Source organism: Moschus berezovskii, chromosome 22, assembly GCF_049115385.1.
Source record: "Moschus berezovskii isolate FMDL1 chromosome 22, NW_MosBer_1.0, whole genome shotgun sequence".
Lineage (NCBI taxonomy): Eukaryota > Metazoa > Chordata > Mammalia > Artiodactyla > Moschidae > Moschus > Moschus berezovskii.
This window is the reverse complement of record NC_142481.1, coordinates 54,613,854-54,641,629: the sequence shown is the minus strand read 5'-3', so window position 1 is coordinate 54,641,629 and position 27,776 is coordinate 54,613,854. Positions and strand designations below refer to the sequence as shown.

Here is a 27,776-nt window from a genome sequence, read left to right as displayed (position 1 = left end):
TGGTTTCTGCTGTACATCAGCATGAATCAGCCATAGGTATACGTACATCCCCTCCCTCTTGAACCTCTCTCCCACCTCCCACCCCATCCCACCCCTCTTGGTCGTCACAGACCAGCGGTTGTCACAGACCCCTCTTGGTTGTCACAGACCAGCGGTTTCAGCTCGAGTCATACAGCAAATTCCCACTGTGTGTCTGTTTCACATGTGATAGGTGTCCCTGCTGCTCTCTCCATTCTTCCCACCCTTTCCCTCCCCCGCTGTGTCCACAAGTCTCTTCTCTATGTCCACATCTCCACTGCTTCCCGCAGCCTCTTTTTTAAGTCAAGGAAAATTCATAGAATTTAGGTCGAAATGAACTGAGAATAATTTACAAAACTCCTAAATACAAAGCTGATCTATTCAACACCAGGTTCAGATCATTCCTGAAGAATTGAAGCTCACCCTTTAGCTCTGGGGAGGTCTGAGGTCTGACAGACTAGGGAAACACTGCCTTTCCCAGGAGAACTGAACATTGTCACAAAGATCCAACGTGCCACATAGATCCTGCGTCTGGTGGACTGGAGTTCACACCCGGGTCCTGCCAGTTGCCATTCACATCCCCAGTATACGCTTGCCTAAGCCTAGGTTCAGACCTCAGTTCCACAGCCTTCTGCCTGATTAGCTTTGGCAGTTAATCTACAGATAAACTAGTTAATCCACAGAAGTTTAGTTTCCTCATGAAAAAACGGGGTTATTTCTATCTCTCTCTTAGTGTTGTTACAGGATTAAACAAGATGGCTCTTAAAAGCACTTAGCCTAATGCTGGACACAGAAAGAGTAGTCAATATGTGGCAATAATAACAGTAGCCATGGTTGTTGCTGTCTTTACTATCTACTATTATTATCCAATACATATTATCCGTTATTCAATAAGTTCCAACAGATCTGACTAAATGCCCCCTCCCCACCAATTGCTTTTCTTCAGCATTCCTCAGTACTCTCTCAAATGTGAGGTGTCCTTTGATGATAAAATAGAATATTTACCTTATCTTCAAGGCTCATTTGTACCCAACATACAATTTTTTAAAAATTGCATTTTATTATAAAAATCTTCAAACCGAGCGAAAAGTTGAATTTTGCAGTTGTGCACTCACCATCTAGATTCTGCCTTTAACGTTTTATCCCATGCGTTTCTGCTCTCTCTCCCTCCATGCATCCCTCTATCCATCCATTAATCACCCCATGGTTTTGATTTGATGAATTTCAAAGTGATGAATTGTAGACATTAACATACCTTCCTCCTAAATACTTTAGCATGCATATTGTCAACTAGTATTTGTGTATGCTTTTTTTCTCTTTTGATGTAAAATTTACCCATGGTGAAATGTATAAACCTTACATGTATATTCTCTGAGTTTAACATATGCATGCATCTTTGGAACCTAAACCCTTGTCAAGATGTAGAAGAGTCTCATTATCCCAGAAAGTTCCCTCAAGCCTCTACCTAGCCAATTCTGACACTCCCCCAGCAACCCCAAAACAACCACTGCCCCCAAAACAACCACTGCTCTGATTATTGGGTACCATGGATTAGGCTTTTTCTGTTCTAGAACTTGGTATAAGTGGAATCATGCAGCATGCACTCTTCCTTCACTCAACACGTTTTTAACATTAACACACATTGCACCAATGCACCCTCTGAGAGTACAAACAACATTTTTTTGAATTGCTGCCAGCAAAAGTCTTTCTCATTTTATCTTGCTCCATGTTAGACTTAAATTCCTATGCCATGCACACATCTCATGGTCCCTGGCCCTCCGCTTTCCCAGCTCAGGGCCTTTGCTCGTAGACTTCCTCCCTGTGAGGCCCTGGTCTCTGCCATCCCTTTCCAGCATTCCCTCCAGGGCCAGCCTGAGCACCTCTCTGACTCCTCTGAGGACTACCACAGGTTTCTCCCTGAGCTCCGGACAGAACTCCCAGCTCACTGATGGGTGTTGCTGCTGGTGATCAGGTCCTGCTTGTGGACTAGGAGGGAATAAGGGATGGAGAAAGGGACTGAGCGTCCCAGGGAGGGGCACTCTTTACTTATAAGAGCCAAATTAAGCAAGACCAGGGTGGTACCTGCAAGACCCCAAAGAGGAAAGGAGTGAGGAGAGAGACAGAAGAAGAGCTGAGAGGATCAGCTCTGTCTGAGTGATGGATTTGAGTTGGGTTGAGGCTGATGGTTCAGAAGAGAGAGAGAGGGAAGTTGTAAGGACTAACTGCTCTCATGTGTAAGTTGTCTAAGTATGAAATAACTGGATGGATTTTCCTCATGGCCGGTGGGAGTGCTTCTCCTTGCTACACAGTCATGCAACATACATCCCATTTTCTCAAATAAACTGCAAGGAAGTCTCTTACTATTGACTGGGACAAAGTCTCATAAGGTGTTTATTTTGTTCCCTGTGGTGACTTGCACACAGGAGCCCCAGTGGATACCCACTGATCGCAAACGACGCCTCTCCCCTGACTATTGGTTGTAGCAATTAGTTTTATTGATATTTGGGGGGCTGATTTTAATGTGTATTTGACTGAATTGACCATTTCAGCCACTGGGCTTTGCAGCAGCTATGTCCACCAACTCTACCAAGAAAATGGGGACTGGAGATTTTTCCCATTTTTTGCCATTTTACTACCATACCATGGTAACATCTCACCACGAATGTTCATGATATAAGGTCAATTTTTGTCTTAAAAATATGGTATAGTGTCAGCCTCTGTTCCTGTTGCTCTAAAATTAAAACAGAACACTTTGTACCCAAAGTTTTGTCCCTCAGACTTCAAGTCCAGTGCTTACATCTGTTTATAAGCCAGCAATAACTCTACTGGGCCTCCCTGGTGGCTCAGACGGTAAAGAATCTGCCTGCCAATGTAGGACATGTGGTTTTGATACTTGGGTCGGGAAGATGCCCTGGAGAAGAAAATGGCAACCCACTCCAGTATTCCTGCCTGTGGAATCCCATGGACAGAGGAAATTGGCGGGCTACAGTCCATGGGGTCGCACAGAGTCAGACACGACTGAACCAATAAACCACTGCCATCAGCAATATCTCCACTGGAGGAGGGAAAGGGTCCAACAGCCGCTGGACATCAGTCCCTTACCTCTGCATGTTTCTTACTTCCCTAACCCAGTAGACTTCCACAATTAAGATAGATTCTTATTTAGTCTAACAAGATCAGAAGCAATTCAGTGTCAGCAGACTCACTTTTATGCCTTTATTATTTTGTATTTTGCCAATATTTCAAGGTACTTTGAAGGTCCCCTGCTTTCTCATGAGGGCTGGGCATGAATGTTCAGGAGCGATCATTGTAATGACATCTCTCTGATTAAAAAGATAGCTAGTGAAATCGAGATGGAACATCAAATTCAGAAACATCATTAGCAGGATTCTATTTTGGCTGGGTCTAATCTTCTGTGGGGTCACCATGTTGCCTTCAATGAGTCTGACCATTTTATATCATTTAGATTGAAACAGACCCATCATGTCACAGGCAAATGCCTTTATCATATTTAATTAACCCAACACCATGTAATAATCTCCCTGGTAATTATCCCTGGCCAGCACTTGAAAGCATGAAGAACAAATAAATCCTCCCAGTTGCAGGTGTATGTAAGCTGTTACTTGATGTCATGGCAGAAGAGTATTGACAAGTTACTTTGCAATACTAATTATACTAAGAAAATGTAAATGACTTCATCAAAAAAAGAAAGAGCCAGATGGCAAGTTTTATATACTGTATCCTTATATGTTAGGAAATGGGGTATTAAAAAGGCATCCCGCCCTCTGCATCAGAGAAGAAGGAGGAATAAAGATACCTGTGTCTTTACGGATGCCAGACTGAACCTCCAACTGGGGAAACTGTTTGGAAGGAGGTAACATTCAGAAGGACATTAGTGGCTGTTGGCTTTTAGGTCTCATGACGCTACCCGGGACATAGGTGAAGGAATATTACTTAGGCTGATGGTGCCTTTTTCTTGTGATAGTAGTTGCTAGACAAAGAGATGGGGGGCAACTGCCCTGTTCCATGGTGCCCTGGGCTTTTCCTTCATGCTGGCAAATGATAAATTATTCACAAAAAGACACGTACCCACCATGTGGTGAATCAGTGGGCCTCCATTGAGCTGGTTTTTCTAATGCATCAGCAAGAACAGACTTACCCGAATACATTGCAGTTAAAAAACAAAATTCAGTTGGAAACAATACTTAAATCTGCAACAGCACATGGCAGAAAGGAAATTTGATTTCAAAGGTGAGATTTGGCAAGCCTGTGAATGCACTCTGCAAACTGTACAAGGAATTGGATTTTTAATAAGCGTAGAGTTAGTTCTGAATTCTCTTGTTCTTGAATTGCATACCATCTCATCCAGCTGCTGTCTCCAGCTACTGTCACCAGAGCTGAAGTGACAGCCAAAGTGTAACTGTGGCTTGGGAATCATTTGAGTCTGATTCTTTGGCTAGGTTGGGCTGCTACCTGCCATAACACATGGCTGTTATTAGCCTTATTAGAAAACAAATTTGGAAGCCATTAACCGAGAAGGGTGTTTGAATAGTAATGTTCTCCCTTACTTTCCACTCCTTATTATTTCATCTGTGTGTGTGTGTCTATGTGTATGTCGTGCTATTGTTACTCAACCAGTCAATCAAAATGCTGTTTATTATAAAAGTAATTCTCCTTAATTAGAGAAAATTTGGGACATAAAATAGGAAGAGAAAGAAAAGCACTCAAGGGTTGCAGCCCAAACATGATCATTACTAACAATTTACTGTAGTTATTTAGAGCCTTTTTCCTTTATGCATGCATTTTAAGTTGGTTTAGTTTTTATATGGTTAGACTCATCATGAATCATATGTTCAATATTCCGCTTAAAAATCATCATAAGTTTAGCCTATATAATTAAATTAGCTATAATTATGCTTTGAGCTGTATTACCACTCCATACATAGATATCACATTATAATTTTTACACAGCCAGTTCTCAATGGCTACATAATATTCCTCTGTTTAGATATATCATATTTTGGTTAAGTATTTCCTTATTGTAGCATTCTTGAACTCAGTATTCTCAGTGATTGATTTTTTTCTTTGTAGATTAAAAAATTTAAGCTGTGACTTTGTTATAAATTAATATTTGCTTCATTTCACAAATCTTTTCACATTGTTTCACAGCTTTTTTATAAACATATTTTTCTTCAGTTCAGAAGCAAAGTTTTATTCTTTAATCAAACAACGGCCGGAATGCCGCCGGGGCTTTACGGGGTCATCAGTCAGTGGGGACGGGGCGGAGTTCTCACAGAGGGGCGCAGCCGCCGCGCTCAGGCTCCAGGTCTTAGATCCGGCCGGCGGCCCCGCACGTGGCAGGCTGCTGCCATCGTGAACTGAGCGTCTGGCGAAGCTTGTGCAGTCGGGTTCCCACCTGAGGTGTCAGCGCAGCTGTTTCGTACTTGGAAGTCTGGTCAGAGGCACCGGGTGTAAGGTCTCTGTAAGTGGCCCCTATGAGCAAGTGAAACTAGACAGGACCTAATGAAGCTCCGGTTCTTGATGTCTCATGGCAGAAAAAAATTCAGTGACCGACCAAGTGATAAGAAGTGGATCTATTTAGAGAGAAACGCACTCCAGGGACAGTGTGGGCCATCTCGGAAGGCGAATGCTGCCTTGGGAGAAACACACTCCACAGCGTGTGGGCTGTTGCAGTGGAGAGTGGCCTGTGAACATAGTTTTCAATGGAGAGTGTCCTATGCACATAATTTTCAATGGTCATATATTTTTTAAAGGCAGAAAGCAGCCTTTCCATCAGGCGGAAAATTAATCAGCCCTGAGGAGAAGCAGAGCTGAGCAGGGCGGCCTGTAATTAAGGGACTCATGCCCTTCGGATTATCTTGTTAGTTTATTAAGGAAACATTTATTATAATTAATTCTCAGACAAGTTCTACCACTCCAAACCCACCCAACAAGGACTCTGAATCTGTCCAACCCGGGCGAAGCAAGACCTTCCGTTGGGTCCCCTGGATTTGGGCCAACTTTGCGCCTCCAAACAACCTTAGCACGTCTTATCTTAAGCAACCACGTTATGCAGTCAGTGGGCTGAGTCTAACCACTTCGGGCATGGACTTGCTGCCCCCCTCGGTGGGCTACCCGGCCGCCCCTCGGGAACAGTGGCGGGAGAGGACGACGTTCACCTGAGTGTAGCTGGATGTACTAGCAGCACTGTTTGCTAAGGCCCAATACCCCGACATCTTCATGTGGGGGAGGTGGTGCTGCAAACCAACTTGCCTGAGTCCAGGGTACAGGCATGGTTTAAGAATCAAAGAGTGAAATGCCGCCATCAGGGGCAGCAACAGCAGAATGGAGGTCAAAACAAAGTGAGACCTGCCAAAAAGAAGACGTCTCCTGCCCGGGAAGTGAGTTCAGAGGGTGGATCAAGTGGCCAGTTCATTCCCCCTTCTAGCACCTCAGTCCCAGTCATTGCCGGCAGCAGTGCCCCTGTGTCTGTTTGGAGCCCAGCTTCCATCCCCCAGTATCAGACCCCTGTCCACCTCCTCTCCCTGTATGCAGAAGTCCTTACCCCATGACCTATACTGAGGCTTCAGGTTGCAGTCAAGGATATGCTGGCTCAATTTCCTACTTGAGGGGCATGGACTGTGAATCTTATTTGACCCCTATGCATCACCAGCTTCCTGGACCAGGGACTGCACTCAGTCCCATGGGTACCAATGCAGTCACCAGCCATCTCAATCAGTCCCCAGCTTCTCTTTCCACCCAGGGATGTGGCACTTCAAGCTTGGGTTAACTCAACCACTGATTGCTTAGATTATAAGGACCAAACTGCCTCCTGGAAGCTTAACTTCAGTGCTGACTGCTTGGTTTATAAAGATCAGACATCTTCGTGGAAATTCCAGGTTTTGTGAAGACCTGTGATCTTCACAAAAATCATCTTTTTGTGGGTGATTTTTAAATATACTGTGCTGGACATTCCAGTTTTAGCCAGGCATTGGTTAAAAGAGTTAGATGGTATGATGCTCAGATTCATCTTCTGATCAATGTCCTTGAAGGCATAGAAGGAAAATGAAAGGCCTTAGTGAGGGCCTACCAACAAGCTACCTGAAATAGACAAATCAACCTACGTAATACTTAAGATCCTGTCATAGTTTTAGATCATTGGTTTTCCTGATTCACAAGGTGATCAAAAGCAGTCTAGCCATGTGCAGCCAAATGCCACCAAAAATAAACAAGCAGAACTAAATTGTGAAGGAAAGGACATAGCCTTCTTAAGCAGAGGTGTTCCAATGTTTTAGCCAATCCGTGGCTGAATCTTAGGAATGGACAGTGTCTCAAGCTCATTCACGTTTCATGAAAAGCTTTTCAGGGCTCTGTGAATTGTGCGATTGATTGTCCTAGCTGCATTACTTTATTTAAAAAATAATTTTCATAAGGAGTCAATATGTAGTTTAATATTGTAGTTTAATATGTATCTCATATAAATGGTACATCTGTGGTTTTTAGTCTGTGCTAGACTTCAAAACTGTGATCTCCTGTTATTGTATACAACCTTGAACTCCACCTCTGCAGGGTTTCTTCTGTGATTAAATAGGCTATAATTATAAGTAAATTCAGAGCAACTGAGTACCTATCTAAAAAGATTACCTTTGGCTGGAGGTGAGCTGCATTGAAACTTTACAACAAAATGCCTCCGGACAAGGAGAGTAAGAGAAGAGAAACAAAAGGACACTAATTTATCATGTAATTTACTGTTGGTCAGTCTATCAGTAAAGAGACATTGGTCAATTTGCTCTGACCCTGATGAATTTGTAAACTGAGATCATCGTTGTTTATGCTTGCAGATGTTAACTGGAAAAGTTATATATGCATAAACCTTTCTTCCTGGTTTGGCAGATATGTATAATTATATTAAAATGGTTCTAGCACACACACACCCACAAAAGCCTCATAAGTACTCCTTTGTGTTTAACTCCTTTAGCTACTCCTTTGTGTTCAACTACTGAGATGAAGGTGCTTTCTAATTTTTTAGAATATTAAATGATAGGTTCATTAGTTAATCAAAATGCATTATGTACTAGTTATATACAAAGCACTAGGCTAAAATGGTTATATTTGTGCTTAAAGTTTTTCAGGTTTAGGAAGCTTTACTTCAGTTCAGTTCATTCGCTCCGTTGTGTCCGACTCTTTGCGACCCCATGAATCACAGCATGCCAGGCCTCCCTGTCCATCACCAACTCCCGGAGTTCACTCAAACTATGTCCATCAAGTCGGTGATGCCATCCAGCCATCTCATTCTGTGTCGTCCCCTTCTCCTCCTGCCCCCAATCCCTCCCAGCATCAGGGTCTTCCAATAAGTCACCTCTTCGCATGAAGTGGCCATAGTTTTAGAGTTTCAGCTTTAGCATCAGTCTTTCCAATGAACACCCAAGACTGATCTCCTTTAGGATGGACTGGTTGGATCTCCTTGGAGTCCAAGGGACTCTCAAGAGTCTTCTCCAACACCACAGTTCAAAAGCATCAATTCTTCGGCGCTCAGCTTCCTTCACAGTCCAACTCTCACATCCATACATGACCACGGGAAAAACCATAACCTTGACTAGATGGACCTTTGTTGGCAAAGTAATATCTTTGCTTTTCAATATGCTATCTAGGTAGGTCATAATTTTCCTTCTAAGGAGTAAGTGTCTTTTAATTTCATGACTGCAGTCATCATCTGCAGTGATTTTGGAGCCACCAAAAAATAGTCTGACACTGTTTCCACTGTTTCCCCATCTATTTCCCATGAAGTGAGAGGACCAGATGCCATGATCTTAGTTTTCTGAATGTTGAGCTTTAAGCCAACTTTTTCACTCTCCTCTTTCACTTTCATCAAGAGGCTTTTTACTTAGGATATCTAAAATAGGTGCCATTGAATCGAATTGAGTGGGATGGGTGCTTTTAAGGTTGTGGGTAGATGTTGCCTGATGGCTTTGGTGAAGGTCTGTTATTAATCTGTTTAACCACCAGCACTTCACGAGTGCTTGTTTCACCACTTCTAGGCAATGAATGTTATTTTCCCCCATGAGAAGAAGGTAGAGACCGTGGCAAAGGAACTTTACTGGATAATGAACAAAACATTGGTCCCATCCCTTTGAGGGATCCTCGTTACTTATTACGCTCCATTGAGCCCTGTCTGACTGCCCTGGTTTTAGGGGAAGGATGGAACTCAGAAACAAGGCACGTTTGGATTTTACAGTCACAGAACTGGTCAACTGGGACCAGAGCTTTTCCAGAAGACTCATTACCTCTGCAGAGGGAAAGATAAATGGAGGTCCATTTCAAGAAAGGACAGCCAAAGAGCTTAAACTCTGATTCCAAAGGGTGCTGAAAGTTCAGCAGGACATCATACAGTCCTCCTAGCTGGGAGGACTCAGTCATCAACTAGTCCAAGTGAAACTCTGATCTGGAGGGCAGGGCAGACACTATCTTTACTAATAGGAACAACAGCAGCATTTATGGAAGACATACCATGAACCAGACTCCATGCTAATCCTCCTAGATGACTTAACTTTTTTTATTCTCCCAATAACCCTAGTAGTAGGGACTTTGTTGTTGCTGTTCAGTCACTAAGTCATGTCCAACTCTTTGTGACCCTGTGGACTGCAGTGTGCCAGGCTTCTCTCTCCTCCACCGTTTCCCAGAGTTTGCTCAGATTCACGTCCATTGAGTTGGTGATGCTATCTTACCATCTCATCCTCTGCCTCCCCCTACTCCTTTTGCCTTCAGTCTTCCCCAGCATCAGGGTCTTTTCCAGTGGATTGGCTCTTCACATCAAGTGGCCATAGTGTTAGAACTTCATCTTTGGCATCAGTCCTTCTGATGAATATTTGGGGTTGATCTCCTTTAGAATTGACTGATTTGATCTCTTGCAGTCCCAGGGACTCTCAAGTCTTCTCCAGCATCATTTTCTAATAAGGCAGGGACTTATTAGGCCCCTTTTATAGATGAAGAAATATAAACTCAGAGAGCTTAAATAACTTCCCTAGTCATACAGTTTGCATCAGAATCAGGACTTGAACTCAGAGCTTTAGAAGGCACGTCCATAAAACTGTCAGTTTGGTTCCTCTGAAGCAGACTGCGGATGAGAAGTTGTGTGAAAGTGACCTGTTAGAAAGATTCCCAGGCAACACTGGTAGGGAGGTGGGGAAGTAAGACTGGGAAAGGGGAGGGTGAGTCAGGTCAAGTCCTAGAGAGGTAAATTTGACCTACTCCCCCAGGGAGACTGGAGATTTGTGGGTGGCACTTCCATGTTGGCCCATTAGGGGGGAGGTGTCTCGAGTATTTATACCTCTGAACCAACCAGTCCAACCAGTTCTGGGGGCTTCCAGGATGAGAGATAAGCGGGAACATAAATGCCCAGACACTTCCTGTCCTCCCTGATTACAGGCAAAACAGATCCTGGCAGCCAGGATGCAGCCTTTGTGAAAGAGAAACACAGAGGCCCATGGTGTGCAGGCACTGGCTTGAAACTAACTGTTCATGAGTGTTGGATGTTAAATTGTTAGGAATTTTGCAAGCTAGTTAACCTCACATTGATAGCTTGAAATCAGCCATGGTGGGAGTAGTTACACCATGGAAATTGGCTTACATTACAAATTAGGGCTCTCCCATCCCCAGAGGTGGTTGTTCAATATTTACTGGCATACCACCGCAGGTGCTGGCTATTAGGAATGAATGCACGCTGGGACTGGTGTGCAGTAAAGTGGCAAAGAGGTCTGAGGGGATATGGATGGAGCACTGATATTTTCTGCTGCCTTGCTAATCTATAACAAGTGCTAAATGCATCCTAAGCCTGCTGCAGTCACACACACACACAAACACGCACACGCACGCGCGTGCGCGGCAGGGGGCCCTGAGAGAAAGGGAACTGGTGAGAAGGAGGGAGACCAGCTGGATTTCAGGGCAGAGTCACATCTCTGAAACTGGACAGGGCCAGGGTAGGAGGAATGACAAACAGACAAACCTAGGAAGAAGCTAGATAACAGCTAACCAAACGAGTGAGCGTTTTATGGTGCCAGACACTGAGTTAAATGCTCACTCGGTAGCTCTTTATAGGAACCCTAGGAGGAGAAGTTACCATCATCTTCACCATCCCATTTTTACAGATGATGAAACTGAGATTTAGAGAGGTAACTTGTCCAGCGTCATAGGGAAAGAATTGCTTTGAACACATTAAGTCAGATTTCAAAGGCAAATCATTTTTAAGGCCAGAATACTTTCCTGGTTGAAGTCAACCCATGAGCCAATGAGATGGAGGTATAAGGTGGTAAAAGGGTCATCAGGATGCCCCAGTATTAAAACCATAATCTTACACAGTCTGATTGTCAGAAAAGGAAATATAGAAGGAACACCAAAGCCAGAAGTAGTGGTTGGGTCTTGGTGTGAAAAGGATGGTACCCATCTCCCCTCAAGTGATGGAGCTCCAGATATACTGTCTTCCTATCTCTGAATCAGCTCAAGGCTGGGGCCCATCATGCAGGATGCAGAGTCTGAGAAAGGCAGAAAAACCTGGGGTATGGGCTGAGCCAGTAGACACATTTTCAATCAGGCTTGTCTGAATTCTCTTGTGGCAGCAGAGATAAATGTCCCTCTACTCCCTGTGGTTTTCTTTGCCACTCTGTGAAAGTCCCTCATCTCCTTTCTCTGGTTTGCCCATCCCTGGATTGATGCAGTGGTCAGCAGCAAGGAAGTGTGGAAAGATCTTGGAAGTTGCTGCTCCAGCTTCGTCATTGCCATGCCCTGCTCCTCATGCTTTGGTGCCCCAGGGATCCTTTGACATGCTTTGACATGAGCGGTTTTGTAGGGGGAAGTAGTGGAGGTACTTGTCTCTGGGACATAGTGGAGGCATCTGAAAATTTCCTTTGAATATTAGCTCATTACAGTTTTCTGTTTGGGGTTTTTTATCTTGGGTCTTATTCCGTAACAGTCTAGAGCTGCCTTTCAAGTGTCATTGTTCTCCAGTACTTTTGCACTTTCTTCTCACTTACAAACATAAAGCAACTTCACTGAAGCAAACTGAACATGAAACTTTTCTTATTTTGCCAGTTACATTTTTTTTCATTTTCTTAATTCATCCAAGAATATTGTTTTCCTTTACATCTAATTATTCTATGGAGCTTCCTTAAAAAATAATTCGTCTACCACTAGGTCAAGAATGTAAGTCTGGGGCCATAATGCCTGGGTTTGAGACCCAGATCTTCCATTTACTGTGTACAACTTTAGATCTGTTCCTTACTTTCTGTATGTGTTGGTTTGCCTATCTGTAAATTGCAGCTACTTACAGTATTTTTCTCACAGGTTATTGGGAAAGATAAGTGGGTGCATATCCACAGAGCCCTTAGAAAGACATCTGGCCCAGAGTAAGTGCTGTGTATTGTCAGCTACCACCATGTAGTCTTCAAGTTTTAATCTTGACCTTCAAGAAAGAATTCTTTTATTCAAGAAGCATTTATTCAGCACTCAGCATATGCTTGCTTTTGTGCGATGCTTTTCCTTATCCATTTTGTCTAATACAACTTAATTCTCACCACTGTGCTGTGTTAAAGTCATTATTCTTGTTTTCTGGGGTCTGAACCCTGGAAACGCCATGTGCCAAGTGTGTTGTCCAGAATTGGTGAGGCTGTGCTGTAATCACAGACCAGCACAGGTCTCAGGATTTGTTCACACCTCAGGTTTAGTTCTCTCTCTTGAGCAACCAAGTCAGGGAGCACTCCCCTGTGAGGGGGCTGAGTGAGCGAGGCTGCCCTCTCTAATTGCCCCTCCAGGACTAACTGTGCTCCTACAATTGCTACTGCTGGGAAAAGAGCATTGGGAAAGTCTCCTTGGAGATGCTGTGACCTGGAAAGGAAAGGGGCCACTTCTGCCTACAGCCCACGTGCAAGAACGCCTCGAGGTCTCTGCCCAACAGGCCTAAGAATTGTAACCCTCCCATGTGCCTGGAAGGAGAACAGGGCGGGTGCGGTGGGCGATGGGAGTCTTCACCATCCACATGTGATTTTGAGCACATTGCTTAACCATTCTGAGCCTCAGTTTCCTTATTCGTGAAATGGGAATGGAAAGTGCACCTCCTCCTACTAAGCACAGACGTGATACAGAGTGAATGAGATATGAGAGTGTAAAGCTTTCAGAACAGCACCTGGCACACAGGAAACAGCCATTTTGTGGTCACTAGTATCCTTCTCTGCAGGAGAATAAACAGTGCTTCATAAATCAGGGGTTTCCGTAGCCACCGCTTTGGATTCAATCATGGGTGAACTTGAGTTTCAGCTCCGTCACTTACCGTCTGTATGAGCCTGGGAAGTATTTTGCTTTCTCTTACCTTCACTTTCCTCCTCTATAAAACGGGGTGGACTCATACCCTTCTCACAGGCTGTGTCAAGGGTAAGATCACTAACATGTATTGATTCTTCAGTAAGATGAACCAAGTGTTTAAAATCTGGTGCATCAGCTGACAAAACTGAGCCACAGAGAGGTTAAGTAAGATGCTTGATGTTCTCTAGTACATTGGTGAGCATTGGAGCTAGGATTAAAACCAGGTGGTTTGGCTTCTTAGCCAGTGACCTTAACTTGTACACCTCACAGCCTCCCGGAGTCCCGCTAAGAAGACTCCCAGCACAGGGCCAGATACACTGCTGATCCTCTCAGCGTCAGGGCATTCCTTCTTTGCTTGAATGCATGCTGAAGAAAATATCCTTTAGCTTGTTCCTGGACTAGATTCCATTTGAGACATATACTGTTGGCTGTTTTCTGTGAGTGGATGGAGGAGTGAAGAGAGGAATAGGAAAGGGTAGTATTTATGCCATGTGCCTTTGCAAGAGTATCAAAATCTGTACACAAAAAAGCCTAGCACAGAGTTGGTGCTCACTTAGTGGGAGCCCTTGATTATTTTTAATAAGTGGCCAAGCTTATGGGGAGTCTCAGGAAAATGGGACGCACAAAAGGACCAGATGGACACAGTGGCAAATTTACTAATACACAAACAGCCTGCAGACAGGGACCTTCTTTTCACATAAGAATCTGGTTGGTTTTGGAGCACTAGTTTTAACTGAATGAGAAGGCTAAATCCATACTCTGTGTTCTATTTTCACTGCACCCTGATGGAATGACTATGAAGTTGGTTTTCTTACCAGAGTAAACACCTGGTAATTAAAGGTATAATAAGACATGGGAGAACTGTCTTGGGAAAGAACTGGTGAGGAAACTTCATTCTGCCCTTTCTCTATCAGGGAAGAGGTAGTGCAGCTGTAGTGCAGATAGAGAACTAAGTGTCCTAGCACTTTGCACACAACTATAGCCCTGGAAGTTCTGGTTAAACCCTGAGACTCAGTTACCGAGCTCAAAGTCAGTATCTGCTATGTGCCAGATACTGTGCTTTTCACAGACATCCAGTTTCCCTTTCTCAGAAAACTGATGAAACCAAGGTTCTTATACCTACTATACAGATGAGGAAGTTGACGATCAGCATAGTGAGACCTGATGTCAGTCCAAATGTTGCAGAACTGACAATCAAAACGATGTAACAGTACGGGATGTAGCATCAAGATGGTTTCAAGGCTTTCATGTTCCGTAACTCCGTAACTATGTTCTTTGTGAATGGTATCCCCTAGAGCTGCGCAATTTGAGGAGCCCTGTGTGGGCATAAGCTGAAACATTAAGTAGATGCAGCAGGCCTTGTCTTTCCTGACAGTTTTGTACTCCGGTCCATAATATATCTATGTTGCTTGTCTAATGCTATGTAACAAATTACTCTAAGACTTAGTGGCTTAAAATTGCAAAATTTATCACCTCAAAGCTTCTGTATGCCAGGAATCAGATGAGGAAACTGAGGTACAGAGAAGTTGAGGAATTACCCAACATCACATAGCTGGTTGGTGCTCTGGCTACATAAAGGCTGCAGTCATCTCCAGGTTCTACTGGGCATGGGTTCACTTCCAAGCTTACTTATGAGGTTGGTGGCAGGATCCTGCCCTTGAGGCTGCTAGGACCTTACCTCCTTGTTGGCTCTTGGCTGGGGGAAGCCTTCAGTTCCTTGCCGTATGGACTTCTCTTAAAACATTTCACTACATGGCAGCATGCTTTTTCAGAGTGAACAAGTGAGAAGAAACAAAGATCCAAAAGGCCAACAAGACAGAAATCATAGTCTTTAGTAACGTAATCATGGAGGAGCTATCGCACCACCATTGCCATATTCTATTAATTAGAAGCAAGTCACTAAGTCCATTCCATGCTTAACAGGAGGGGTTACCCAAGAGCATGCATGCAGGATGGCAGGGATCTCTGAAAGTTAGGTACTGCCTACCACACCATCTGTGATTACTTGAATGCAAAATAATGCTTCAAATTACTCATGCTGAGTAAAATTGTCTTTCCAGATATACTTGCTTGTCTTGAGAAGTCATGCGCCCCCTTGTACCTGCCTTCATACTCTTCATAGCATAAAGCATCCCATTCTGCAAAGCCCAGGACAGCCATCAAGCTTTACTGGTCTAGACACATTAAGTCTCTGTTGATAACTTTCTATCCAGCTGCTTTGATCCATGATGCTAAAGCCAGGATAGCTGCTAAGGTTTGAGTGATGGAGCATTGCCATGTAGCTGCCATGTCCTTTCTACACAGTGCATGCTGGCCTTTGAAGCAGTCTCCCTGGAGTGGAAGACTTTCTGCTCTCTCATGACGTAGACTTTGCCTCTGATCCCATTGCAGCTCCTCTTTGGGAATGGCCTTTGGAATCCCACCAAAACAAAACAAAAATCTGCCTCCTTTCTTTAAGATGTGATCACCAGGAAGTATTTATTACCTATGGTTGGCTGGGAGGCATCCCCTTCCTTATTTATTATTCCATTTTCTTCCTAGAACTAATAGTTTTGAGCTGAGCCCTAACCAGAGCCCTAGTATAACAGCTTTATGCTTTGGGCACACAGGCAATAGGAACTGGTATTTAATCATTTCCAAATTTAAGACATGGCAAAGACTACCACCTCCCTTCCTATCTTTCAATAGGGGATTTAAAATGTTAGATTGACTGTCTTGGGAACTACATCCTAGATTATGAATCCTGGGATAGTTTTAAATAGAAGTGTATGTATGAGAAAAGAGAATGATCAGGATTCCACCCTGAGGACTGCTGGGTATGTTCATAAATCTCAGATGGAAATATTGAGATCCCAGAGAGTGAGGAAAGGTGCTGGGCTTTGTAGCAGAAATGAAAGAAAGCCTTGAAGTGTAAAGATTGGGGAGGGAGGAGGATAAAGCTTGAGTTATCAGCCTATTAGAAGTTATTTTTTTAATGGAATAAATAATGTAAAGATGCTGTGTGCTAAATTTCATTCTAAGCACTTGAAACATTTAACCCCTAGGAGGAAAGTATAAGTTGCCCCATTTTACAGATGAGGAAACTGAGGGACAGAGAAATTGAGCACTTGCCCAATGTCACACAGCTGGTAGGAAGCAGTCCATCTTAAGAACCTATGTCTCTACCATTGCACTTTGCTGCTTCCCAGAACCATCTATCCAGAATAGAGCAGAGGCTGCTCCAGGAATTCCTGTGCAGAGCTCAGGGGTCCCTGTCAAATCAGGCTGCTCGCACAGCAGGGCTTATTCTCTGGGGTTCTGGAGAAATGATTGCTTACCTGAGGCAAAAGGAATTTAAAGTAGGTTGTACAGAAGAGAGGGCTTGGGAGTGGTTGTAAAAGGATGGTCAGTGGTTCCAAAGAGCAGGGCTGTAGGAGGCAGGAAGGAAAGCCAGAAAAAATGGGAAATAAGGATTTAAACTCACCTAGGAATTTCCCCGTAACCAATCAGCTCTATTTTGGGAATTTATCCGGGTACTACCCTCTCCCACTGGAACCAGATAGCTGGAGTTGTTTAGCCTGGGGAATGCAGTGACCCAGGGTGTCTGTGAGTGTGTGTTTTCTCTCACATTTTTTTTGTGTAGCAGATGGTGGCAGGAGGCTACTGGGGGGAGGTTAAGTGTAGACAAAGGAAAGGGGGAGGGTCATGTCTTGTCACACACACATACCTTTGACAGCCCTGGAAAATCGATCTGTCCCCCAAAGAGCCAAGCACATCTGTACACGTGTATTATGTCAGCGGCATCTTTCCCGGACAGGCACACTTCGGGGGCAGTCTCTACCCTTGTGCCAAGAGCAGATTCCTTTTGCCCAGGATTTCAGGTGCATAGGTGATTGACATAAACAAACTGAAAACTTGGTTTAAATCAAGCAACAAGTTTTGCAACACATCTAATGACACAATCTCCTGTTCCCTTTCCATTTGTAGCAACTGGGGGGAGGGGAAGGCCAGTACTATATATTTAAGAGGAAAACCATGGGCATGTTTACAGACCCAAGTGGTTACAACAGAACTGGTTTGTTAGAAAGCGCTGTCTTCACTCCCCGCAAAAATCCAAGGAAGGACCTGGGGATTCAAGGAGGAGGCGTTCTCCCTCATAGCCAGTCCTTCCTGTGCTGTCTGATAAGGGGTGTAGCCAGCAGCCTCGAAACAACTGCAGGGGAGCAAGGGATATAAATAGTCAGTCGTGACAGTCCCCAAAGGATAAATGACAGCAGCCCATGCAACGTGCCTTCTGCTCATTTTAAACTGACTCTTCTCCTCCACACCCGAGCTGATATATTAGTAAATTGATTCCAGGTGATGCTGACATTTTGTAATTATCACTATCTATAATTTTCATCTTATTCCATTGAATATTTTGATCATTTAAAACAGAGTAGCATGCCTAATAGTGGTCATTAGTTTAGCTCAAGGGAAAATTCATGGTTTAATAAACTCACTCTAGAAATAACTTACTAAAATTACAATTGGCATGATTACCTTCCTATTTTTTTCATAAAAAATAAAGCAGACTAATTTTATCCAAGCTGACAGCTTTTCTCTTTCAAACTGGCTCATTGTTCTATTGTTTTCTTAGAGGAAGGAAAGACATCTACAACACAGTAGTAGTAATAAAAAACGTAATAACCGAACACACAAAAACAAGGGTTATGTTTCATCCTACGTTTGGCAGGAGCTGAATACTATACATTCTCTTATTTTCTGACTCACCATGGACTGGAGCGAGGAGAGCCCTGTGACTTTGAAGCGAGGTCACGTTTGGGGGAGTCGGAGTCAGAACTCTGCTCTGCTTGTCTGAAGGGGCTCTGTGAGGACAGACTGGGCCGGCACTGGTTCCGGGCTTGACTCCCTCTCTTTTCCCACTGTCGGTTTTTGCTTTAAAGGTAGCTTCTGCAGCCCGCCTCTAGGTTCTTTTTAGGTATCATTTCTGAAAGATAAAAGAGCCAGTTTTAACATGTAGGCCATTATTTTTTAAAAGGTGATGGGTTAGTTTTGACTGTGGCCAGGCAGTGCTGTTGGGCTACCACAGGGAAGCATTTGCCAGTTGGCCAATAGGTGGAAAATTGGAGTATTCCCCATATTCCTTCAACTCTGGGCAACACAGTCCCCAAGGGGCCTGCCTATTGTTGCACTTGCTGGCAGTTTGGGATTTGTGAGTTTATTTAAGGGATTAATGGCTGGAGACTATCTTAGTGGAAGTAAGCAATGTTGTTGATATACATGTTGGCGCCCTGATGGCTAAGGTCATTCTTCATTAATTCATCTAGCTACCCACTCACCCGCACCCATCAAGCATCTGGTCATCCTGTATTCATCTCCCCATCGATTAATCTATCATCTCTCCATCCATTTATCCATCCACCCATCCACCCACTAACCCATTTACCCACCTGTTTACCTAAAAATCCATTTATCCATTCATCCTTTCATGCATCTACCCACTCAACTACCCTCTCATCCATAAAGATACTCTTATCCACCCATACAAGCACCCATCCTTAAAAAATAATTTAGCAAGCGTGGATCAAACCTCTAGGCTTTGGTAATAGAGACACTTAAGTCACAGTTCTGTCCTTAAGGAGCTTATCATATCATACAAGAGTCATAAACAAAAAATTACATAGTAGAATGCTGAGCTCTACTATAGGGAACTATGCCATGTGGCTGTGGGAATTCTCCAAGAAGGGCCGGCTTGCTTTGAATGATCCAAAAATGATGTGCATTTGCAAACCATAATGTTACACATGGTAAATATGGGAGTTCCTACTGGGTGGGAAAAATGACAACAGGAAATTGAACAGTGGATGAACTTCTAAGCCCTAAGTTCTTTCTGCATATTGGTTTGCTATTCAGTAGGACCACTCATATTCAGGTGGGGACCCTGCCAGGAAGCAGAAAGTATTGGGGTATTATTAAGGCACCAGGCAGGTGAAGGAAACTGAAACAAGGCCTCAGAAAGCCAAACAAAACAACTAAGATTCAGGATGGGCATCTGGTTCTGAATGAAGAGAAGGAGAAAAGAATAAACTGATGGAGGGATGAAGAGATAAGCAAACGGACTATATATGTGGAAAATACATCTTAGGTTACAGACCAAATTGCAAACTCATATTCAGTCAACATAGACACTGAATATAACTTTGCCTGATGACATCTTTGACCAAAACCAAGCCAAATAACAACAACATCAGCTCCATCACAAAGCACAGGCAGCAGCCGGCCTTCTCTCTGCTTTGCTCCTGCTGTTGGTGAGCCTGCAGGAATCCTCACAGGCACAAACTGCCTTTCAGATCCAACTGCCTGGCACTCAGCTCTGCAAAGAGGCCTGGGCGAGGCCTTTATGACTTTCCCATAGGCCTCTTGTCTCTGTTGAAACACAGCAGCTGTTACCAGGGGCAACTCCACTTCCCAAACAAGAACATAGGCTTTGTGGAACTTTCCCAGGTGCTGTGGGCCCAGCATTGCCAAAAATGCCCGAGACTCTCACAGCCTCCTCCCCGCCATGGAGCTTAAATAGATTGGAAGCAAACGCTTGTTGACAACAGGTGTGGCTCAATGTGAGAAAACGTTCCATTCCGTTATTGCAGGGTTGGCACCAAGGGGCATTTCCTGGGGAAGAAACAGGCTTCCAGGAGCATGGGAGATCATACCCAGAGCAGGAAAGAGGTTACGTCCTCCCTTTCAGGGCCGAAGGCCCCACCACTATATGAACAGGTGCTCCTCATACGTACAGAGGTTTCCGTAGCCAAAGGAAGGCTGGGCGGGGAGCTGTGGGCTTCCCGGCCAGGAAACGCCAACCAGCTGGCTGACTAGGCCCTTTATGCTGGTGGGCAAGTGGCTGTGTTGTCATTAACTCAGCTAGATTAATGTGCTCAGCAGAATCTGACAAAGCTTGAGACAGAGGCTGGGCTCTGAGGGCACAGAGAGGCAGCCTCTAGGAGGTGGGGGTCCAGCCCTGAGACTACTTGACAGAAACCCCAAGGACATTAGAGAAAACTGTTATTCATTTGAAAAATATGGCTAGTGATTCCTTCTATCCTGAACTGTTTTAGGGGCAAAAATAAATTCCGCAGTGAGCTAAATAGAATTGGTTGCTACGTGATATTATAATTTCAGTGAGAAAACTGTTCGATTTTCTACTTCTTTGAGATGTCTCCCCTCTTCTGATTGTAAGGGGTCATCCATGCCAGGGTTTTATATGCAATTACTAGGGCGTCAAGTAAGGACAGAGAGAAACATAAGAGGCAATGGCAGCTCTCTTATAAGAAACACTAGTAGGGTATTCTTAGTTATTAAAGATTAAGTCCATGGAGGGAAAGAATTAAATGGATATAGAAAATTTTTGTTAAATATTGATTTTTTTCATAATACTATACTTTGTCAGAAACTCAATTTGCTTTTTTCTTCTATCTCCTTGGGCTCCACATACATGTTCACATGGAGGTGTGAGTGTGTATGTGAGAAGGGTAACCATTTTTCACTCATTTCCAAGACCTAAAATCCTATGTATTGGTATCCTAATGTATTAGGGTGGGCAAAGATGGTGCAGGATCAGACTGACCTTGAAAGTTCAGTGGTTTAACAGCACAGACCTCCTTTCCTACTCACGCAGCAATTCTGGGCCAGCAGTTGAGGTCTGAGAGTCTCTTCCGTGAGGTCATTCAGGAACCCAGGCCAAGAGGCGGCTCAGCCATTTTCCATATATCAACATCCCAGTCCACCAGAGTGAGGGACTGTCACAGTGGCTCACAGGGAGGTTTTTATGACCTGCAGCTCAAAGCGGCACAGAGCCACCCCTCATGGTCACATGACCACCTGCCTGCAAGGGAGGCTGGGAAATGTAGTCCAGCTGAAAGAAAGGAGCACTGATTAGGGTGGACAGCTAGAGGTCTCCTCCACACACAGCCTTCATCATTGTCGTTTGATCTCCTCGCTTACTGGGGGCCTGCTGTGAACACTGCATTGTGATAGGAGCTGAGGATATAGGGAAGGAAGAAAAAAGTGCTAATGACTAACTGTAAAAGTCATTAATGTCAGTTTTGGTAAGTACTACACGGGAAAACTACTTCCCTGGTGGCTCGGATGGTAAAGTGTCTGTCTACAATGAGGGAGACTCGGGTTCGATCCCTGGGTTGGGAAGATCCCCTGGAGAAGGAAATGGCAATCCACTCCACTACTATTGCCTGGAAAATCCCATGGACAGAGGAGCCTGGTAGGCTACAGTCCATGGGGTCGTAAAGAGTCGGACATGACTGAGCAACTTCACTTCTTCTTCACACGGGAAAACTACAGGGCAGCATGACAGCTGGTAACTATCTCCAGGGTGAAGGGGAAAGTGGAAGATTTCTGGGAAGAAGTGACCTTTGCACTGCAGACAGGAAGACAGAAAGACAACCAGGCTAGAGCACGTGGAAGAGCATTTTCAGAAGAGGAACAGCAAGTGAAGAGCCCTGAGGCAGAAAAGAAGTTAGAACATTTTAGACCCCTCCAAGAGAGCAGTTGGGGCTTATGCACATTGAATAAGCCATAGATAAATTTGAATGAAGCAGGAAATATGGGTGGGGGTGAGGCTGTAGAGGCCTTCATGGTCTGAGTCAGAGAATAAGGGCTTCATTTTAAGAGCAACGGGGAGCCACTTGAAGGTTTAAGAAAACCTTTGGTATGATTAACTATGGTTTTCAAAAATTTGTTGTTTAATGCAGCCAGAGTAAGGAGCTAGTGCAGTCTTTCAGGAGAGCAATGGGGTGCTTGGTTTAGGGGGCTGGCAGGGGAGACAGAAGCAGGATAGGTTGGAGATGTATGTAGGAAGGAGAAGAGATGGGACTCATGTCTATAGCAAGTCAGGAGGCAGCCCTGAGGTCCCAGGTAGGCAGGCTCAGGTTGGCACTAGGGTCATTTGATAGTGAGACAGCTGAGTCATAACCAGTCTATTCTTTCTGTCTGTAGTTTTACTGGTTTCTTGACTTCAGGCCTATTTAATAAAAGTCAGCTCTTTAAAATGGATATTTGGTGGAGCTCAAATTCCCCCTCACTCTGCACTTCTGTGGACTTTGATTAGTATTCATGGTGGAGTGGTACAGCTGATGTCCTCAGCAGGCAGTTCCAACACCAGTGGAGAGGTACAGGATAAATCACTCCAAGTAAATGACTAATTAATCATGCTCTTGATTTTAATAACATATACTGTCTGGCTCAAGATTCAGCTGTCTGTAATCTTGCATTCTTTTCTAAAATTTTGGTAATCAGTAAAGCCAATGGGTTCCTAATTGATAATGGCTTCTTTCTTTCTTTTAAAACAGTTCAGAATCAAGGCATATTCTCACGACTGTATGAAGAGGAATGAAGGGAGAATATGTGTGTGTATTTATCTAAAAAAAAAAATCCTGGATATTTCAGAATAATCTGTGGGACAAATTTGACAGTCTCACATTGAAAATGTGAGACTCGTTCTGGAAACATCTGAGCCAGAGGGCTTGCTTGCTATGTATCTGTGCTCCTTCAAATCAGAAAACTGTTGTTTTCAAGGGTAGCTGGACAAGTATGGTGAATACTTGGCAGTAAAACTTGCCTCACTTGTGTGTGGCCTCCAAAACTTGTACATCCATAGTGCTAGGCACCATTTGAAGATTCATTTCAAGTGAGTCATGGCTCCACTTATTTAGAAGAGAGTGCTCCATAAAATAAAATACAATTCACTTGCAAAGAGTTTCTTTATCTCACTTGGCAAAATGAACCCATGGTCTTATTACTAAAGATAGTTCTCCATTGAGCTGGTCTCAGGCAGGGCAAGGTAAGTATCTGGGCCAGGTAAATATTTGGGCAAAGTAAATACCCGGAATTCTTCTGGAAAAAGGAGTCCCAAACTTTTAAAATGACTTCTTTGCCTTACTCATTTGTATAGGTAGACATGGCCAATTTACTGGTATCAATATATACACTGTGAGAAACAAAACTAAAGAGGACAGCAAAGCATATATCCTGGGGAGGGGGGGTAAACAGAAAACGTGTCCTGTTTGACTCATTACATTATTTGAAGGAAATTGCCACTGCAAAGGTGTGATGGGGTGGGGCTGATATCTGATGATGCTAGAAAAAAATATACTGACTGTGTGCAAAGACTTTAATCATATATATATCTGTGCTGTGAGCTTTATCCTGTGAACCAACCAAAAATGTTTTCAGTTCAGTTCAGTTGCTCAGTCGTGTCCGACTCTGCGACCCCATGGACTGCAGCACACCAGGCTTCCATGAGCTTACTCAAATTCATGTCCATCGAATCAGTGATGCCATCCAATCATCTCATCCTCTGTTGTCCCCTTCTCCTCCTGCCTTCAATCTTACCCAGCATCAGGGTCTTTTCCAATGAGTCAGTTCTTAGCATCAAGTGGCCAAAGTATTGGAGTTTCAGCTTCAACATCAGTCCTTCAAATCAATATTCAGGACTGATTTCCTTTAGGATTGACTGTTCCCTTGCAGTCCAAGGGACTCTCAAGTGTCTTCTCACCACAGTTCAAAAACATCAATTCTTCAGTGCTCAGCTTTTTTCATAGTCCAACTCTCACATCCACACATGACTATTGGAAAAACCATAGCTTTGACCAGACAGACCTTTGTTGGCAAAGTAATGTCTCTGCTTTTTAATATGCTGTCTAGGTTTTCTTCCAAGGAGCAAATGTCTTTTCATTTCATGGCTGCAGTCACCATCTGCAGTGATTTTGGAGCCCCCAAAAATAAAGTCTGTCACTGTTACCTTTATTTCCCCATGTATTTGCCATGAAGTGATGGGACTGGATGCCATGATCTTAGTTTTCTGAATGCTGAGTTTTAAGCCAACTTTTTCACTCTCCTCTTTCAGTTTCAGCAAGAGGCTCTTTAGTTCTCCGCTTTCAGCCATAATGGTGGTGTCATCTGCATATCTGAGGTTATTGATATTTCTCCCGGCAATCTTGATTCCAGCCTGTGCTTCATCCAGCCTGGCATTTCGCATGATGTACTCTGCATGTAAGTTAAATAAGCAGGGTGATAGTATACAGCCTTGACGTGCTCCTTTCCCGATTTAGGTCCTACTTATTGAGCAGTTACTATGTTAGACATATCCATCACCTCACTCAATCCTCAATAATAACCTTAGAAGTAGGAATTATTACCTAAATTCATTAGAGAGATCTGTAGCCCGGAGAGGTTAAGAGGTTTCTACAGGGTTTCACAGGCAGTAGGGGAAGCAGGGCCAAATCCTGAGTCAGGCTCCAAGAAGATGACTAATGCATCATGCCTTTGATTCTAATAACATACACCATCTGGCTTGAGATCGTCTGTCCCCAGTGTTACATCCTATTATAGAAATGTGATAAAGCTGCCAATGGATCCTCAATTGATAACAGTTTCTTATCTTTTTCTTAGAAAAGTTAGGAGTCAAAGTCTATTCCAGTGACTGTATGGAGGTGACTGGAGGGAGGAGGCGTGTGTATGTGTGTGTGTGTGTGTGTGTGTGTGTTAATCTCAAATGCCATTATTGATGCTTCAGGATAACCTGAAAATTTAAATCTGAAAATCCAAAACCTGACATGTAATCCCAGTGTTAAACCTAGATCACAATAAATAGGAGAATGGGGTAATCTTATTCCCTGAAGCATTCCACTGCTACCTACAATTCACGAGATGTAAAATCTTCTCCAAGAAGTACCCCATTTGAATAATAACTCAGTGCTCTCTGGAAACTGCACCAGACCAAATGCAACTTGGCATATAAAGAGGGAAAGATGTGTGTTCAGGAGATGAGGGAGCTGCACCTAGGAGCCAAGTGTCTCTGAGAAAGGGGAGAGGAGAGAGGTGTGTCCTCTGCACACGTCTTCCAGACTTTGTCCAAACCCTGCGGCCTTGGCTTGGCCTGAACCAGTCCTCTCCCAGCAGCAGTGTAAGCGCATCACTGCCCTTTACATCTGCCCACACTTCCAGCAGGTACCTGAGAGATAGCTAAGCCCTGAAAGTTACTCGAGCCTCTGGACACCACCCCAGTGTGAGTCCGAGTGACCCTCGTAAGGAAGACTGTTTCCCTCACCAGGTACCACAGCCTCTGCACACACCTGGCCGTCTTGAGCATCACTCTAAGAACCTTCCTCCTCAAGTTCACAATCACTCTCTTTAACTCCCAGCTTAGGGAATCAGACTGAATTAGTTCTTTGTGTTATTAACCAGAGGAGCACTTACATTTTCTGACATCTCTAATCTTGGAGCTCAGGGAATAGCACAGAGAATTTGCATGAAATTACCCCTCATTCTATCTATAGGCTTAGCTGCCAGCATTTGCGAATTTGGCAGAAGCCAGCAGATCTCACAGTTAATGTCTTCCTCTCCTGCCAGGCTCTTCAGAACGGGGTACATTAGAGGTCCACGTGACAAAGAGCAGGATGGATCCTGGGATGTGGAGCCCAGGTGATGCTCTTTGCATCCAATTAAAGAAGTAAGAATCGGTGGCGTTACTCACATGCACGGTTCTTAATGCCTTGTGGCTCATTAAACCTTTGGATCAGTTTTCGTGGAGGATATTGACGAGGATATGGGCAGGGCTAGGGCACAGGTAGAGGTGAGCTTCCAGGTCAAATCCCCCTCCAGGCTGTCAATTTTATGTTTCCTTTCTGGAATTGCCTCTGGGTTATAAAGGAGGTTTCTTTTGTGGCTTCCATCTTTTCTCTTAACCTCTGTAGAGCTAAGGAGCTCAGGTTGGATTCAGGCTGAGCTCCACATTCAGCCAGATCCCTTGTGTCTTGGGGTTTCCACACCCCACCCCACCCTCAGGGTGTCTGGAGGCGGGTGGTGTTGGGAGGCAAGTGTTGGTCCCAGGAATTAGAGAGGTCACAAAATGTAAGTGCTTCTCTGGTTAATTACACAAAGAGCTCATTCAGTCTGATTCCATGAGGTGGGAGTTAGTGACCCCAATTGTGAACTCATGAGGAATGGTCTTCTTGGGGTAAAGCTGGAAGATGGAGAGGCCATTGCACCTTGTGAGGAGACAGAACTCAGCTTTAAGGATCACTCTGCAATGTATCAAGGAGGCATCCTGAGAATGGATGGCCTAGGCTTGGTGAGGGTATCTTTGACAGGACATTTCACCTCCCCAGTGCTCAGTGTTTTTTTTAAATTTATAATGAGGAAGCTAAGCAAGAGAAATTGTTCCAAAGGGCATTCTGGGTGGCACAAAGAGGGGCAATCAGAAGTTCCAGTGGGCAGGACACCCACCCTGATCTACCATAGCTGTCCACTCTTTGTTTAAATCAGGAGAGCGTCAAATAAAATTTTATTAGAAAAATCGAGTTTTGCAGAGCCTAGTCTACCGGGCTAATTCTTCCCATTCTAAGTCTTAGACCATCTCCAGGCCAGCCATCAGATTCTGAGAGCCTCCAAACCTCAGGTCCCCGTCAGGCTTCACGTCTGACCAGCCTGCCCAGACAGTGTGGTCCTCTCTGTGGACAAGCACTGTGGGCAGGCTCCTGGCGGGATTTAGGGCAATGAGGCAACAAATAGGAGTTTCCTAGTCTCGGCAACCAGTGCCTCAGAACAGCATCTACTTCTGCTTAAGGGAATTATTCCTTCTTTAGCTACTGCTCACTGCACCATGAAGGGTTGCTTCTTCATCAAAACATTTCAGAAGTTCTAGATGGGTGCTGACTTACTGACCCATGGAGTTTAAAATTATACTTCACACACATGCACACACACATGCACACCTGAGAAAATACTTTGGGAGAATACAGCATGTCTAATTATACTGAATACTTTAGATGAACATTTCTCAAACAGGACTTCTTGACATGTCAACAGGCTCACAAAAGGATTCTTTGGTCAAATAAGTGAGGGCAGAGCACAGACTGTACTTTGTGGCAGACAGGGTGGCCCCCACAACTTCTGTCCCTGATGTTCCCAGCCAGCAAAAGTCCATTTTTTGAGTATAAGGAAGGAGCTGTGACTTGCTTCTAGCCAACAGAATATTGAAAGGAGATGGGGTGTCATTTCTGTAATAACATTTAGCAGACTGGGGAGACCCTCCATGCTGGCTTTAAAGGAGCAAACTGCCATGTTGGGAGAGAGCCTGCGAAGAGGGAAAGGGCCTATGGGCAGCCTCCAGGTGCCAAGAACAGCTCCCAGCCAGTGGCCAGCAAGAACACAGAGACTTGGTTCTACCACCTGAGGAGATAAATTCTGCCTGCACCCTGAGGGGGCGGTGTCTGAAAGTGAGTCCCTCCCTATGTGAGCATCTGATAGGCCTGTAGCTCCAGCTGACGACTGGATGGCACCCTGGTGAGACCTTGAAGGAGAGAACCCCTCTGAGGTGTGACCAGACTCCTGAGCCCATAAGCTACAAGATAATG

The 27,776-nt window shown here is 44.2% G+C and overlaps 1 protein-coding gene and 1 pseudogene across 1 annotated transcript in view; both read left to right on the top strand.

Moving 5' to 3' along the window:
* CDH13 (cadherin 13) overlaps nucleotides 1-27,776 on the top strand; it is a 1,084,595-nt gene that overhangs the window by 127,450 nt on the left and 929,369 nt on the right. The window lies entirely within an intron of this gene.
* Nucleotides 5,257-26,241, top strand: LOC148774433 (homeobox protein OTX2 pseudogene; annotated as a pseudogene).